Below are 13,594 nucleotides of genomic sequence, written 5' to 3'. Positions count from 1 at the left end.
AGTTTACTCAGAGACCATAAAAACTTTATTTTCACAATAACCTTGTACAATGAAATGTATTATCTCCATTACATACACCAGAAAGGAATACACAAACATCAAAACATGCATCTAGTTTCTCAGGCCTAATTTGAAAATATTCCGGTTGCTTTTTTTTTTTTTTTTTTAAAAAAAAAGAAGCTGATATATATTCAAGGATATAATGCTCAAGGCACATCCGGTCATCAGTTTTGCAAATCGAGCTGCAGAGGTGAAGTAAGGTGTCTAAGGGACAGGAACTCTAGCAGCCATACATGAAAACACTGAGAGGAAGTCATGCCAAGCAGCACACACACACTGACAAACACAAACCTACAACACACTCTGCAACAGCCTTAAAGGGAAGGGTGTCTTCATGGAGCTAGCTTAATATCAGCAGTACTGGAGAGTATTATTATTACTGAACATTAAAGTGGGCACTGCAAGTATCATATACACAGATAAAGCATTAGAATAACAGTTGGAGGAGTAGTTTACTAGCTATGGACCCACTGGCACCCACCTCTCCTTTGCCTCCGCACTATCTTCCTAATAATAGAGGATATCATTTCATCTTTCTCTATCAGACTCAGAAGCATCTCCACAAAGGCTTTGTCCATCTTATCGATGATGCTGCAAAAGAGCTTTCCTTGTTTCATTTCCCCTCAACATGTTGCCTTGGAATCGCTTCACTGGCTCCCTCTGCTACACCCAAGCAAGACACACAGCCTTCCTGGAAGTTATGACTCTAGAGAAAGCTAGATACCTGTGAGTAGCTGAAACTGTAGCTGAAAAAGAACCAGATTTACAGATTTGAGTAGAAGTAACACATCAACTTACCCTGACAAGCAATACCACCCAGAAACAAGCCACGCATCAAAGACAGAAATTACAGGCAAAGCAGGGCTGAAGGGGAGACCTTGAATGAAGCACTCTTGAAGCATGGAGGATGGAACTAGTACAAGAAAGACTCAAGGAAACAAAGACAGCAAGTGCTCAAAGAAAACACATTAGCCATGTCAAAGCAGAAAAGGCAGGGAAAACAAAACTGATGTTGCTTCCCTAGGTTTGCCTTATGGTCACTTCTTTGCAAGAATCCAAAAGCCAAAGCAGAGAAGCATGTGAGAGTGACTACCTGAACACTCAGCATCTAAAGGAGAAGCTGCACTAACTGGAAAGGCAAGTTGGGATGGACGCAGGGACGCTGGCGCTGCAAGAAGAGTCAAGAAGAGTTGGGTGGAGCAAGGAAAAGGTTGAGGAACTGAGAAATTTATGACCTGATCATTCACTCCCTCTCACATCTTTTGGCCCAGCCAAATGTATGAAGCTATCAGATTTTTGTCATCTAATTAATTTTCTTAAGATCTAAACTTCAATATTAATAATTAAATTGTTATTTTTGCCTTTTTTAATCTATGCTGCTGCCTTCATATTCATCAAGGATGGCAAATTACATAAAGAATAATCATGAAGTTACACCATGGAAGAAGAGTTCCCCTCTGAACTGCTAGGCTTTTGTAAAGTAAGATTTTCTACAAAATAACAGCTTTTGTCTGAGTGATCTGCACAACTGCCTAAGCTGAACTATGAAACTGAGGGCATATTTTGATAACACCCAATGCAAACTTTTGCTTGGGTAAGAGCACTACTTGAGCACTTTCCTCTCCTCCTCCTCTTCTCCAAAATTTTCAAATCAGGTCCATTCCTGGATCAAGATGCCAGTGCAACCCTACAAACACATGCAGCTTTCCACAGCAATTTAATAAAAAGTTTCCTAAACTTGAATTGCTTCCTAAACTGGAATCAAGAGCCCATTTTCATGCAGTAGCACTGCAGCCACAGATCCACCACTGGCAAACAGGACTGAAGAAGCAAGAAGTCGCATCAAGCCATTGCCAAGCTGCAGACTCACATGGGGAAATAATATTGCTTCTATTTTCTCAGCAGCTTAGTACACTGAAAGTTAAAAGTCCATCCTCTGAGCACACAAAATGTAATCCAATCAAGTTAAGCCTTTAAGTGGCTTTCACTCAAAATTAACAGGTAATATTGTAGGTACAGAGGTTGCTATCAGCAACACTCCCTTCGTTGATTTGCTTTAGGTACAATGTTTATTTTAGCTAGCTTGGTTTTTAAGATTATGTTTTAAGCTTGGCTATCTAGGACCTGACAACTCTACTAAAACCCACAAAAATGTGCTTCATACACAGGCTGACATTTGATTCTGCCAGCTAAACTTGTTTAAATATTAAAAAAAAAATCTCAGATGAAAAAGATCTAGAAGGTCTCCTAATAACAAAATTCTATTTACTGTGGCACATTTCAAAAACAAGCTCTGCCCTTTTAAAATCTACAAGCACAACAGCAATCTAGACAAAAATTTCTTAGAAAACTACAAGATCCACATTGCCAGGTTTTCTGGACTTTGCACAACGTCAGGATTTAAACAAAATCATCATTTACAGAGCTGTCCTTTATTCACAGGCAAAAGAGTTAGATATAAGAAGTTAACATTGTCTGAAATATGTCCATCACAGAATTACTTCCATGTATAGCATATGATTGCACAGGCCACCAAAACGTTGCACTACTCTTGGTGAAGGGAGGGGAACGCGGCGGGAGGCAAATTATAACAAATTTGTAGAACCCCAAATTAAGAATAGACAAGGTTTGCATCTATTCTTTCCTACAAGAAGGGGAAAAAAATAGACAAAATTATTTCGATTCTGTCACTGTGATTTATATCTTTAGGACTGCTTTACTTAGATATTTTTCTTAATTTAGGAGACCTAAGCCTTGGAAAACATACTAGTGAGCCTTCTTTTACATAACCATTTTCTATCAGAACAGTCTGTTTGATCTGAGATGCTTATGACGAACAGTATCACTTCCTTCCCTTTCCAGGGAGTTCTCTCGTTCCTGTACATTTCAAACAGCCCTTTTAACCTAGAAATTGGCTGAAAAATTTTGAGAAACAAAGAACACAATGGAAAATTACCGCAAGCAGATTTAAGAACAAGGAATTGGATTTTCCTTAAATAAACTTGGAACAGGAATTGAACAACAGCGCTCCACTACACAACAGCAACATTACGTCAAGACGATATTGCTTTATGTTCCATGGGTGACTGCAGGGAATGTTCAACAGTGGTACCAGAGCTGGCTGTTACCAGACCCAATAACTGTGTTAAAAAGACATTACAATAAATTGACTGAATCATTAATGCTAATTTTCTATAATTCTTTGCATATTAGGGAAGTTCTAGAACTCTAAGAAACCACCTTTTAAAGTTTTGGCACAGTGGTAGACAGGATGACTCAGAGAGCTATAATATAAGTCTATTCAATATTAACTGCTGGCTGAAGAACACGACACCAATTAAAGGACACTGATATAATTAAGGCCAATCAACATGGATTTACAGAAGACACCCAATCAAAATATACTTTTGTGAGATTGGGTATTCTCATTGCTGAAGTGAACAGGTGAAATTTGAACTTCTGCGGGAAATTCCAATTAAAAAGCAGAATGCCAAAAAATGACTTTGTAAAAACCTCTTAACCGATTCTTGAAAAGAACCTACAGTAGCCAATGCCAGAAGGAAAATATTCTGAAAACATACAGAAAATGCAAAGGTAAGAAGGTATCCTCTACTTCTACAGAATCTATAACAATGTTTCATATTACTTCTTAAACCTGTAGATGACAAGAATGGCAATGGTACACGATGGAGATGACACATCATTAATAAAGTCATTATGAATTATTCAATTAGGCAGGCCAGTATAGCAGGTCGCATTTAATAAGGCCAAGCGCACAATCAAAAGACCCGTGAAGAGAATATACGAGAGATGACATACACCAAATGCAAGATTCTTCTGGAAAACATATGGAGGGAGGGGAGAAGAAAAACCAACCCAAAATCCAGAACTTTACTGCACCTCAAGAAATGTTTAAGTACCATCTTGCTCAGGCTTTAGATGCTTATGCAGGTAAAAAGGCCTGAAGACTCAGGTTTATCACTGAAAGGACTGAAGCAAGAAATTCAGAAAGAAGCAAAGAGTAGGCTAGTTTCAGGTCAACACTGGATGATTTTCTAAAAAGTATGTTCCAACTTAAGCAGAAAATTGGGGAAAAACAAAACCAAAAACCACTGTTCTTTGTATTATACATCATCAAGTCACAGTTGTGCCTTGGAGCCTACAAGCCCTCATCCTGATACAGTTGGTAAATTTTTCAAGCCCTATCTACCCACACATCAAGAGCTTTTTCCTAAAGGGACAGTGTCCTAACCACACATTTCTTCAGAACCTAAGCCTGTATTTCAGTTACATTTTCAGTTTTCTATTAAGGTATCATAACTTTCCTATCTCATCTCACTGCAAAAACATTCCAGTCTTTCAACAGTCTGTGGTCCAGAATGGCAAGCGTAAGAGGTAGGCACTGAAACAGCTTTTGGGACAAGGCAACAGGGAAAATTCACATGCCCAGTAACATGAAATATCCCATCCCCTCCATCCCTACCTAGCACTGTGAACTCTGTTAGAGGCACTGAAGTTATCCAGGCTTTGATTCACCCGAGCACAAGAAGACTTGCCCACTTCTCCCAGTTTCTCACTGGATAAGCAGCACGACCTCCACCTTCATTACAAGTCTTTTAGCCAAAGGAAGAGAACAAAGACTAAGCTCCACATAGACCATATCCTTGGCTCTGCCACTGGCTGCTCATAGCAAATCTTGTCCCCCAAATTCTGCCAGTATCATCCTGCTTTTTTCCTTCTGAAAACCATTTTCAAACCTGCCTGCAGCTTGTACAGAGCAAGTAAACTGCTAGGGAAATGTGTGTGTGTATGTGTGTGTCATTCCACCTTACAGATCAGGATGCTGAGACCATGCACCTGCACCAAGATTCGGAACTGGGGCTTCTCTGCCACAAGTCAGGTTGCAGGCCTGCAACCCAAACCTCGCTGCAGCGTTTCTCCCAGTTGTCACATCGCGTTATGCAGCCCATAGGTACATCAAAATGGCAGAACAAAGCTTCATACTGTGTTTACTGGGAAGATGCACTGAATTAACACAGCTGGGTTGCTGGGATTTTCTGGTTTTGTTTCTAATATAATTTATATAAGCAGCTTAGAGCTTTGCAGAAATTCTCTCTCTCTACCCTTTAAGTTTCCCCATGCATACAGCTCTGAGACATTCTGCACTTAAAAACAAGCAGGAAAAAAAAAAACATTCAACAGTAAGAAAGGGTGTCTTAAAAAGTCTTGAGAGAAAACTGCTATGCATATCATACTGTTTACATCAATCAATTGCAAAGTTAAGACATTAACTTACTACTATGTACGAATTACAACACCATTTAATAGCTTAGTAGTACTTTCTCTTTATGTCAACATTGTTGGACACTCACATCGTACAAGCTGACAGAAGAACCAAGTCTTTGTAAACAGATTTGCAATATTATTCGTAGCTGCCTTAGTATAATATAATACAGTAAAAACACACGTTGATGATTCAGCACTAACTGAGCCTAATGCAAAAGCTTCAACTGGTTTTAATGGTAGCTGAACCAGGTCTCTGGTTTCTTAAATGAAGTTACTAGTTTCTTATAACTAAAAAACCTTGCCATATGCCATTTCCCTGATCAGCTTCACTATCACATGCCTTATTAAGGTTTAAACACTGTGGTTAGCTCTGCTTTGAGTAGGAGGTGGGAGCAGATGACCAAGGATCTCTTGCAACCTAAATGATTCTAATTCTACCAAACACTGCTCACAAATCACAAGTTACGTATATTCTTTACACAAAAACATCTTGCCAGGTTATACTTTGACTGGAAATTTGAAGGTACATAAATTCAGCTACCCGTTCATAATCGAAAGCACACTTTTCCCTCCTATTTCTTTCCATCGCAAGAGACACACTACCATATATGGGCTACAAATCTACTTCCATCCAATCTAACCTATACAGGCAGGTCTTCAGCATCAGAAGATTCCCATCTCACAAACTAGTATCTTCATCATAAAACACTATCAATACCATGAAAGGGCTTTCAGTTTGTCATCAACAGGAAGAACTAAAGCTCTTTGCAGTAATCACAAACTGAAATAATTAGTTTCTTATTGAAAGAAAATGAGTCAACACATAATCAAAGATTTATCTTTAAGCTGAAATGTCTTGTGCTTACTTTTGCTTCAGTAACACCTGCTTAACATTCAGAAATAGTCTTCCGATTGTTTTTTTTCATGACATGTTTTATGCAGGCCAGCTTACCTGTTTACAGTTGACAAGATAAATATACAAAAACCACTGCTGAGAGCAGCAAATAATCACTCGTTCCTGTTTGCCTGGATGCTTGAAAACATATGGCCCAAAGACAGCAAACCCACAATGCATAACTATTAGTAATTAGTTGAGGGAATCAAAAGATATTAAGTGATCCAAAAGGTACCGTCAAAACAGTAGTATTTTATATACATTTTCTAAATGCCCAGCAAAATGTCTCATTGACCTACAGACCCCACTAGCTTTAAAGACTTCCTGATATCCTATCTGCTTTTGTCCACAATCTGAGATCTAGATAACCAGCTTCTATATGCTACATATAGATCCTGTACATATATTACTTCCAAAAAAGATTATTCCTTAAAATATATGCTTTGATTTCATATTTGCCAAAAACTTCAGCTATATCAAAACAATTCTGTGTATCCTTTCTACACAAAGATATCTAAGTAAGAGACCTAAAATTTTCAATGCCAGCCAAATTTCTCACAGGCATCAAACCACTGCTGTGGAGCTCCTATGTTCAAGAAATGCTTATTGACCTTTAAAAGAACAGATTGACAGTCTTCTCTGCTACAGAGAACTGGACACATTTTGTACTCAACACACTGTGGCAAGCTCCATTACTAACAGAGTAACGCAAAGCAATTGTCTTTTAGGTTTCTGACCTAAAACAGAAGAAAAATAAATAAATAATCAATCCATGCTACCATGATGAACTAGGTGGTTGCATGTGCCTATATACATACACACACATATATGCACATAAATATACACACATACAGCACAACCAATGGCCAACCTGGCATAGACCTTGTAATTTTAAAACATTTCATTCTTTTTAGTTCCATCCATGACTTAATCACAGCCAAGAGAGCTCACTAACAGTCCTCAGGTCTGAGGAATTTCAAGTCAGGTCATTTCTACAACCAAAGAGCTCAGTACTTGACTACAAAGAAGGAAAGAGAGGCTAAAACAGGATAGGAACTGACTTAACTCCTGTGAAAATACAAAGTATCACCCCCTTGGCAACATGTCACACACCTAAGTCTTCAGTTGTCACCCAGTGAATTAAAATAAATTAATGAGAACGCCATACAAAGAAAGAGATCCCTTTCAATACAAATGCTTTTTCGATAACAAGGAGATGGATTTCTCCTTATCAAAACAGTCAACAGATCTCCAGCAAGCTATGCAGGAAGAAGAAAACATATCAGGCTTGTGCTTTGATGTTTATGATCTTAAATTTTATTCCTCAATGCCTTTCCTCTGCTTATTTCCATTTGTAAATTAAATATAGTTTACCTCCATTCATCTTTGAGCAGGACCACTATGAAAAAGACAAAAGCACAGATAAAAACACTAAGGAAAGGAATTTTTAAAACAGAGCGTAGGAATATTTAGCTTCATCCTTTAAAAAGGGCTGCAAAGGGAGAATCAATTTCCATATCTTTGATATTTTAAATAAAAAATGAAGAGCTGGAGGCACGAACCACTTTAAATAACAGTGAATAAGGGAAAAGACCATGGTCCATGTGTCCAACTCATTTTCATAAATGACTGCAAACTTATATTACCAATCGCTTTTGCTTTGTATAGTTAGATAACTAGAAAAACCTTTCAGCAATGGCACATATTTGCAAACAACCTCTCCAGACAGTCCCTGGGGCCACTCCCCACAAAGCTGTCTCTGACATCTAGTTTGTTTTGGAAATGAAGCATCTATATACACTGAAAGCGCTGCCACCTTTCCCCCCACCCCTCAGGTTCAGGTTTAAGAATCTCCAGTTTCTGATACAGCACAATTTAGACTACTGACCTGAGGAGATAGCAAGAACAGCAGAAGAAAAGCACTGGTGCTTATTCTGAATACCTTAAAAAACAGCTTCCTTGCAGACTCCTTTTAACTGCCTTTTGACCCCTAAATGCTTTCATCAATCAAGAAGTGACTTTATTAGAAGAAAAAAAAAAAAAGGGCAAAACCTGAAGTCATTATTTATAAGCAGCTTTTTCACTTCTGTCAGTATAAAAATCTCATTTTTCCAGTTACTGTATGTTTTAGGATGGCAATAAAACCACTAGGTGTCTGAGGATACTTTACTTTAAAGTCCTCTTAACAACAACATTCGTAATGAAGTCTACCGGAGTCTGACTTTTTAGTGTTGTGTCAAAGTTTCTGCAGGAAACCTTAAGAATAAGTTATCACCACTACATGACTATTCTGCACTTCTGTACTCTTACTTTAAAGCAAGAACTCAAAAAATGATCAGAAAAGGCCCTAGAAATGCTGTGATGAACTTCTCCACATACATGTTCTGAAACCCAGGCTCTGGGAGAGCTCAAGCAAGTCTTGAAATGATTAAGAAAACCTAATATTTACACAAAATATTGCTAGATATTTAAAGAGGTTGTTAGAAAGTCTCCATATGAGTGGGTCTTACCAAAGGTGACAACTGACAGACAACTTCTGCATTTTTAATATAGTTGTCCATTATACTGAGTGTTTGTTTTCAATCACACATTCGGTAAGGAATTAACATTGACACATGTGAATTTGGACACTAATTAACTCATACGACTTACGAGTATAAGAGACAGGAGGTGGAGAGAGTGCAAATGGGGCAACAGACACTCCAGCTTTTCTGTTTACACCACTAAGATCAAACAGGATGTACATTTTTACCTCTGCATCAGCTAACAGGTCAAAGAAAGTCCAAACAAGTAAAGGCCAATAACAGCAATACTCAAGTAACTTATGTTACTGAATACTTAAGATATTATTATCCTATACAACCATTGCTCAAAAACAGAGCCCAAAAATAGAGTTCAAAATACCAGTACCTAAGCTCCTCTTAGGGACTAGAGCAACACATTTTATTTACGAAGGCTCCACATTATCATTCTGCACATCTACAATTCAAAAAGCAGCAACTGAATTTGTGTTTATTAAAAAGTAACTTAAAAACAATATGCAACAGAAAGAATTATGGGGAAAAAAAATATATATATATATCACACGTACTTTCCGGGAACTTTCCCAAGTCAGCTCCTGAAGCAGGAAAATAGAATGAGCATCAAGAAGTTAGAAAAAAAGAACATAAGCAAAACTCAGACGCTTGTCCCCCCACCCCCAAAAAACAGGGGCATAAGAATTTTCTGTTATAAGCTGTCCCCTATGCTGAAGGCTGACAACCGCTGAGGAAAAACATATGTTTTTATTCCATAAGCGTCACTTGGCAACACCTCCTCCTGGCCTACAACTTGCCCCACTTCAAAGTGCAGTTGCTCAGAGCTTGGAGGGTGCTTTGTTGACACTGAAACTACTCGCCTTGGATCAATACCAAGCACGCACGGCCCTGATCAATGCGCCCTTCGGGCTGCCAAGGCCTCCCCGGCCAAACACTGCTGGTCATCGCTGCTCTCCTGACAGAGAAAGGAGAGAAAAGACTCGCTCTTTCCCCAGTCCGTGTAACCTGACAGGGCCGGGCGTGCTCAGAGGCACCTGCCTGCACACGGGCTCAGCGCCACGGGGCGGGGAAGGGCCGGGCCTGCCCAGACCAAGCACCTCCAGCCAGGAAGGCGGCGCCGGGGCCGCCGCTGCGAGCGCCGCGTCCCGCCGCCCAGGGCCCGCTCCCCACAGGGCCGGTCGCGGCCGGGCCCTGCAGCGCAGCGGCGGCCGCGGGGGGTGGGGGGGGCCTGCGCCGCCGGCCCGGCCCAGAGCGGCCTCCCCGCCGCCAGGCCGCGGGACGGACAGGACTACGGCGCCACCGGCGCCTGGCGGACTGGGACGGCCAGGGCGGCGCGGGGGTGCCGGGCGAGCGCGGCGGGCGGCCGCGGTACCTGCGCTCCCGAACGGAGAGTCCCTCACGGCCACAGCGACTCCTCAGCCCCAACAACACAAGATGGCGGTTGCGCCGCCACGCAATGTCACGTGAGCGCGGGCCCCGCCCCCCCGGCCGCCGCCGCGGGACCCGGATGGGAACGGGGTCGCTGTGCCCCCCTCCCCCCTCGCCCCGGGGCTCGCTGAAGCTCCGCCCCCCGCGTGACGACACCCAGCGCCTGCGCGCGCTCCCCCCCCGTGCCGCGGGGCACTGTGGGAAGGGGGCTGGTAGGCCGCTGCTACCAACTCAGCGCGGCGCCATCTTATCGCGGCCGCCGGGGCCGCCGCGGTGCTCTGGGGCTGCGGCCGCTTGGGCATTTTTTTGCCCCGAGTGGGGCTGTGTCCGCCTAGGAAGGCGGCGAAAAGGCGTCGTGTGGCACAACAGCTGCTTTGGCACTGAAATTCCTGTGGGGAAACTTCTGAGAGCTGGGAATAAGCCACTCCCCTCCCCCCGCTGCTTTTTTTTTTCTTCATCTAAAAATACTGTTTTATTTTTAGCCCTGAAACTCCTTTTAGAACACGATGCAGCCTGAAAACAACAACAACAACAACAAAGAATCAAAGCAAAGAAACTCTCTTTAGCTGTTACATACTATGGAGGAAATAACTGTTTTCAGCTGAAACAACTTCTCCCAACAGGATGACTTTCCCCCCCCAAAAAATCAGAATGAGAACTCCCCCTTAGGAGAGCTGAGGAAGCAAAGTTTGCTAGCGAGCAGCTGGTGGCTGATGAAGTATGTAGTGATACCCTTAGTTGCTACCAGACAGCTTGGGCCTGCGTGGATCATGGCGTGGGTTGGGAGAGATGAAGCTGTGAGCCTCAAGCTGCTGCTAAGACCTTTCAAATTCATTTGGGAAGGGGCTGTACCCACCCATCAAACATGAGTAGGAGCGCTCAGAAACACTCTCATGTCCTCTAAGGCAAGCTACGTCCAAGATGGAACACTTTTAAAACTTACAGAGATTTTTTCTTCTCCAGTTAGCACAAACGTTACACTATTGAGAAGGAAATTTCAAGAGAAAAGGGGAAAATGCCTCATGTGCAGAACTTAGTGTTTTTCTAAATTAGTTCCAGGAAATTCAAATGGTATTTTTATGCAGCAATAGATGCCTCTGAAGTCTTCTGTGACACTCTTTCGAGCAGAGCAGGGAGACTGTTATGAAAATACAGGAATGTGTCTGTATTCCTGCATGGTTTAATCACACCGCTTCAGCTGCTGCACTCTAGGCATGAAACCAAGTCACCAGCTAGTCTGACATTTCAGGTACCAACGCTATGGTGTATTTTGAGGTCCTCTGGGATACCAGGCCAGCTTCCCTGCGCTAGCAAAAACCCAGGTGTGGGGAAAAGGAATCTGTAACCCACCAAAAGGCATCCTTATTGGCCAGCCTTTTCCACACCATCCTAGCGTGGCGCAGGAGCCTGCCTGTTTTGCTGTAGCGGTGGAGCTAGGAACACACAGCAGAGCTTTGCAAAGGTAAATAACCATCATACAGCAGCTGAGGAGATGTGGCAGACACTGTCATCTCCCCTCTCCTCACCCCCAGTTTTAGTCACTATAAAAAGCAGCTACTCTGCTGATGTACCTAGTAGTTTGCCTGAGAACAGTCAGCCTCATCTTAACAGCCTCTATCTTCCATAGGAGTGGTGAACAGCCCTCACATGTGAAGGCCCTAATAATAATAATAATAATAATGATAATAATAATAATAAAAACAACAGACCAGTCAGGCAGGTGAACATCTGATCATAGTTTTTAAAGTCAGCTGTTGTGATGCATCTGTGATCTCAGACAGATTATGCTGAAAGAAACACTGGCACAAATACACTGCTAGTTTTGAGACTCCTGCTCTCAAACTGCAAGCTAAGTCTGAAAGGGAACAGTAAACCCCTCTGGTCACTCCCAGTCTGCCTTGCCAAGGGATTTGTTTGGACACTCCCAAAAGGTTAAAATTCAGTTTGGTCACACAGTTAAAGGCTGAAGAACGAGACAAAGTGCTCCTAGTCATATTGTTTCCCTGAGCTTCCAGATGAATGATTTGAGTCAAGTCTTCTCCCTTCATGAAAAACTGCAACAGTGTTTTTTTGGTTGTTTGCTTTGTTTTTGAATCAACCATCTCTCTAGGGTTTCTCTCCTCAGACTACTCTTCCCTGCCACAACACACACGGTCACTTGGAGCTTGTCAGCAATACCAGGCTGGTATGGATGGACCAGCAGGTATCAGAAGCCAGAGCTGCAATTACCTGGACCTATTAGAACTGCCTGTGGTGATACTAGGCATAAAGTAACATGAAGAAAGACATAATATCAAGGTCTGGAGCATTTAAAGTACAGCTGAACCTAAGTAAGATTGAATAGGTCCTGGAGGCCTCTAAGTATTGGACTGGAGATTTATCTAAGCTTTTTTATTTTTCTAGCACTCTAACATAACATAAAAACATTGTTATATAGCCTAATAGTTTTGAGTCAAACAAAACAATTTAAAGAACAATTAATTTTCAAATGCCAGCTGTTGCAAAGCTAATTTCAAAATTTATATTGCTGCACCTTCAAAAAAAAAAAAAAAAAGCATGTACTGTTCACTGCATTAAATACAGGCACCAGCTAACAGCATCTATTTGAATCAAGTGAAATACTCTAGCAGAAAATCTAACATTAAGAGACCCGACAATCATCCTGCATGTGCCAGAGAAGACAAATCTCACAGAGGAAATCTGGGCTGAGAAGAAAACTCCAATCAGTACAGCAGACAGGCTGGGCATCCTTTGGGAAAAGGGCTTGTCAAACAGCATCCACCCTTGGGGAGTAAGACTATAGTAGGGCCAGACACGCTGCTCATTTCCTTATTAAAACCTGTCAGCTGGGAGTAACTCAAGTCTCTTAAAATGGTCACTTTGGAAGCCCTGCTTCCACCATCCCCTCCTCTTGCTCATGGGCTCCTCACCCCACTTCACGTTACCTGCTGCTCTGTGCAGAACTGCCACACTGAGGCATTTGCTAAATATTAGGAGCTGCAAAAGGAAAGTACAGAGCAAGGAGCCTTCACCTCAGCTTTGCCTGACCCCAGGGCCCCAAGGGCTCAGAAGTGCGTGGTAAAGGCCTGAGCAGAGGCGTACAAGATCAGAAAGCCGCACTGAATGCAGCATCGACCTTTTCCACCTCAACATGCCCAGCACAGTGCCCAGGTAGGCCTCCTCCTTAGCCCTCCCTGCTAAGCTTAGCAGATCAGCACCAGCCCAGCACAATTCTTGGAAAGAGCTGCCAACTGTCACATACTTAATTTCCTCCTATAAAGACATGCGGACAAAAATGCAATGAGAAATGTCCCACCCTGGGACATGACTGGGGCCGATATACAACGTCTATTAGAAGGTAGAAGCCTGACACTGTTCAGATATCAAC

General features: G+C 42.1%; 1 protein-coding gene across 2 annotated transcripts in view; it reads right to left on the bottom strand.

Moving 5' to 3' along the window:
* Positions 1-10,245, bottom strand: part of GIGYF2 (GRB10 interacting GYF protein 2) — a 68,836-nt gene extending 58,591 nt beyond the window's left edge. The window contains exon 1 of one of the 2 annotated variants that reach the window (XM_088538080.1): positions 10,151-10,245. The gene's annotated coding sequence lies outside the window, so the exon portion shown is untranslated. The remainder of the gene's footprint in view (positions 1-10,150) is intronic. The other variant, XM_088538081.1, reaches the window with a different exon arrangement.
* Between the last annotated feature and the right edge of the window lie 3,349 nt (positions 10,246-13,594).

Source organism: Tinamus guttatus, unplaced genomic scaffold (genome assembly GCF_059628265.1).
Source record: "Tinamus guttatus ecotype Peru unplaced genomic scaffold, ASM5962826v1 Tinamus_guttatus_pri_ptg000927l, whole genome shotgun sequence".
NCBI classification, from domain to species: domain Eukaryota; kingdom Metazoa; phylum Chordata; class Aves; order Tinamiformes; family Tinamidae; genus Tinamus; species Tinamus guttatus.
This window is presented reverse-complemented; position numbering and strand designations above follow the sequence as displayed.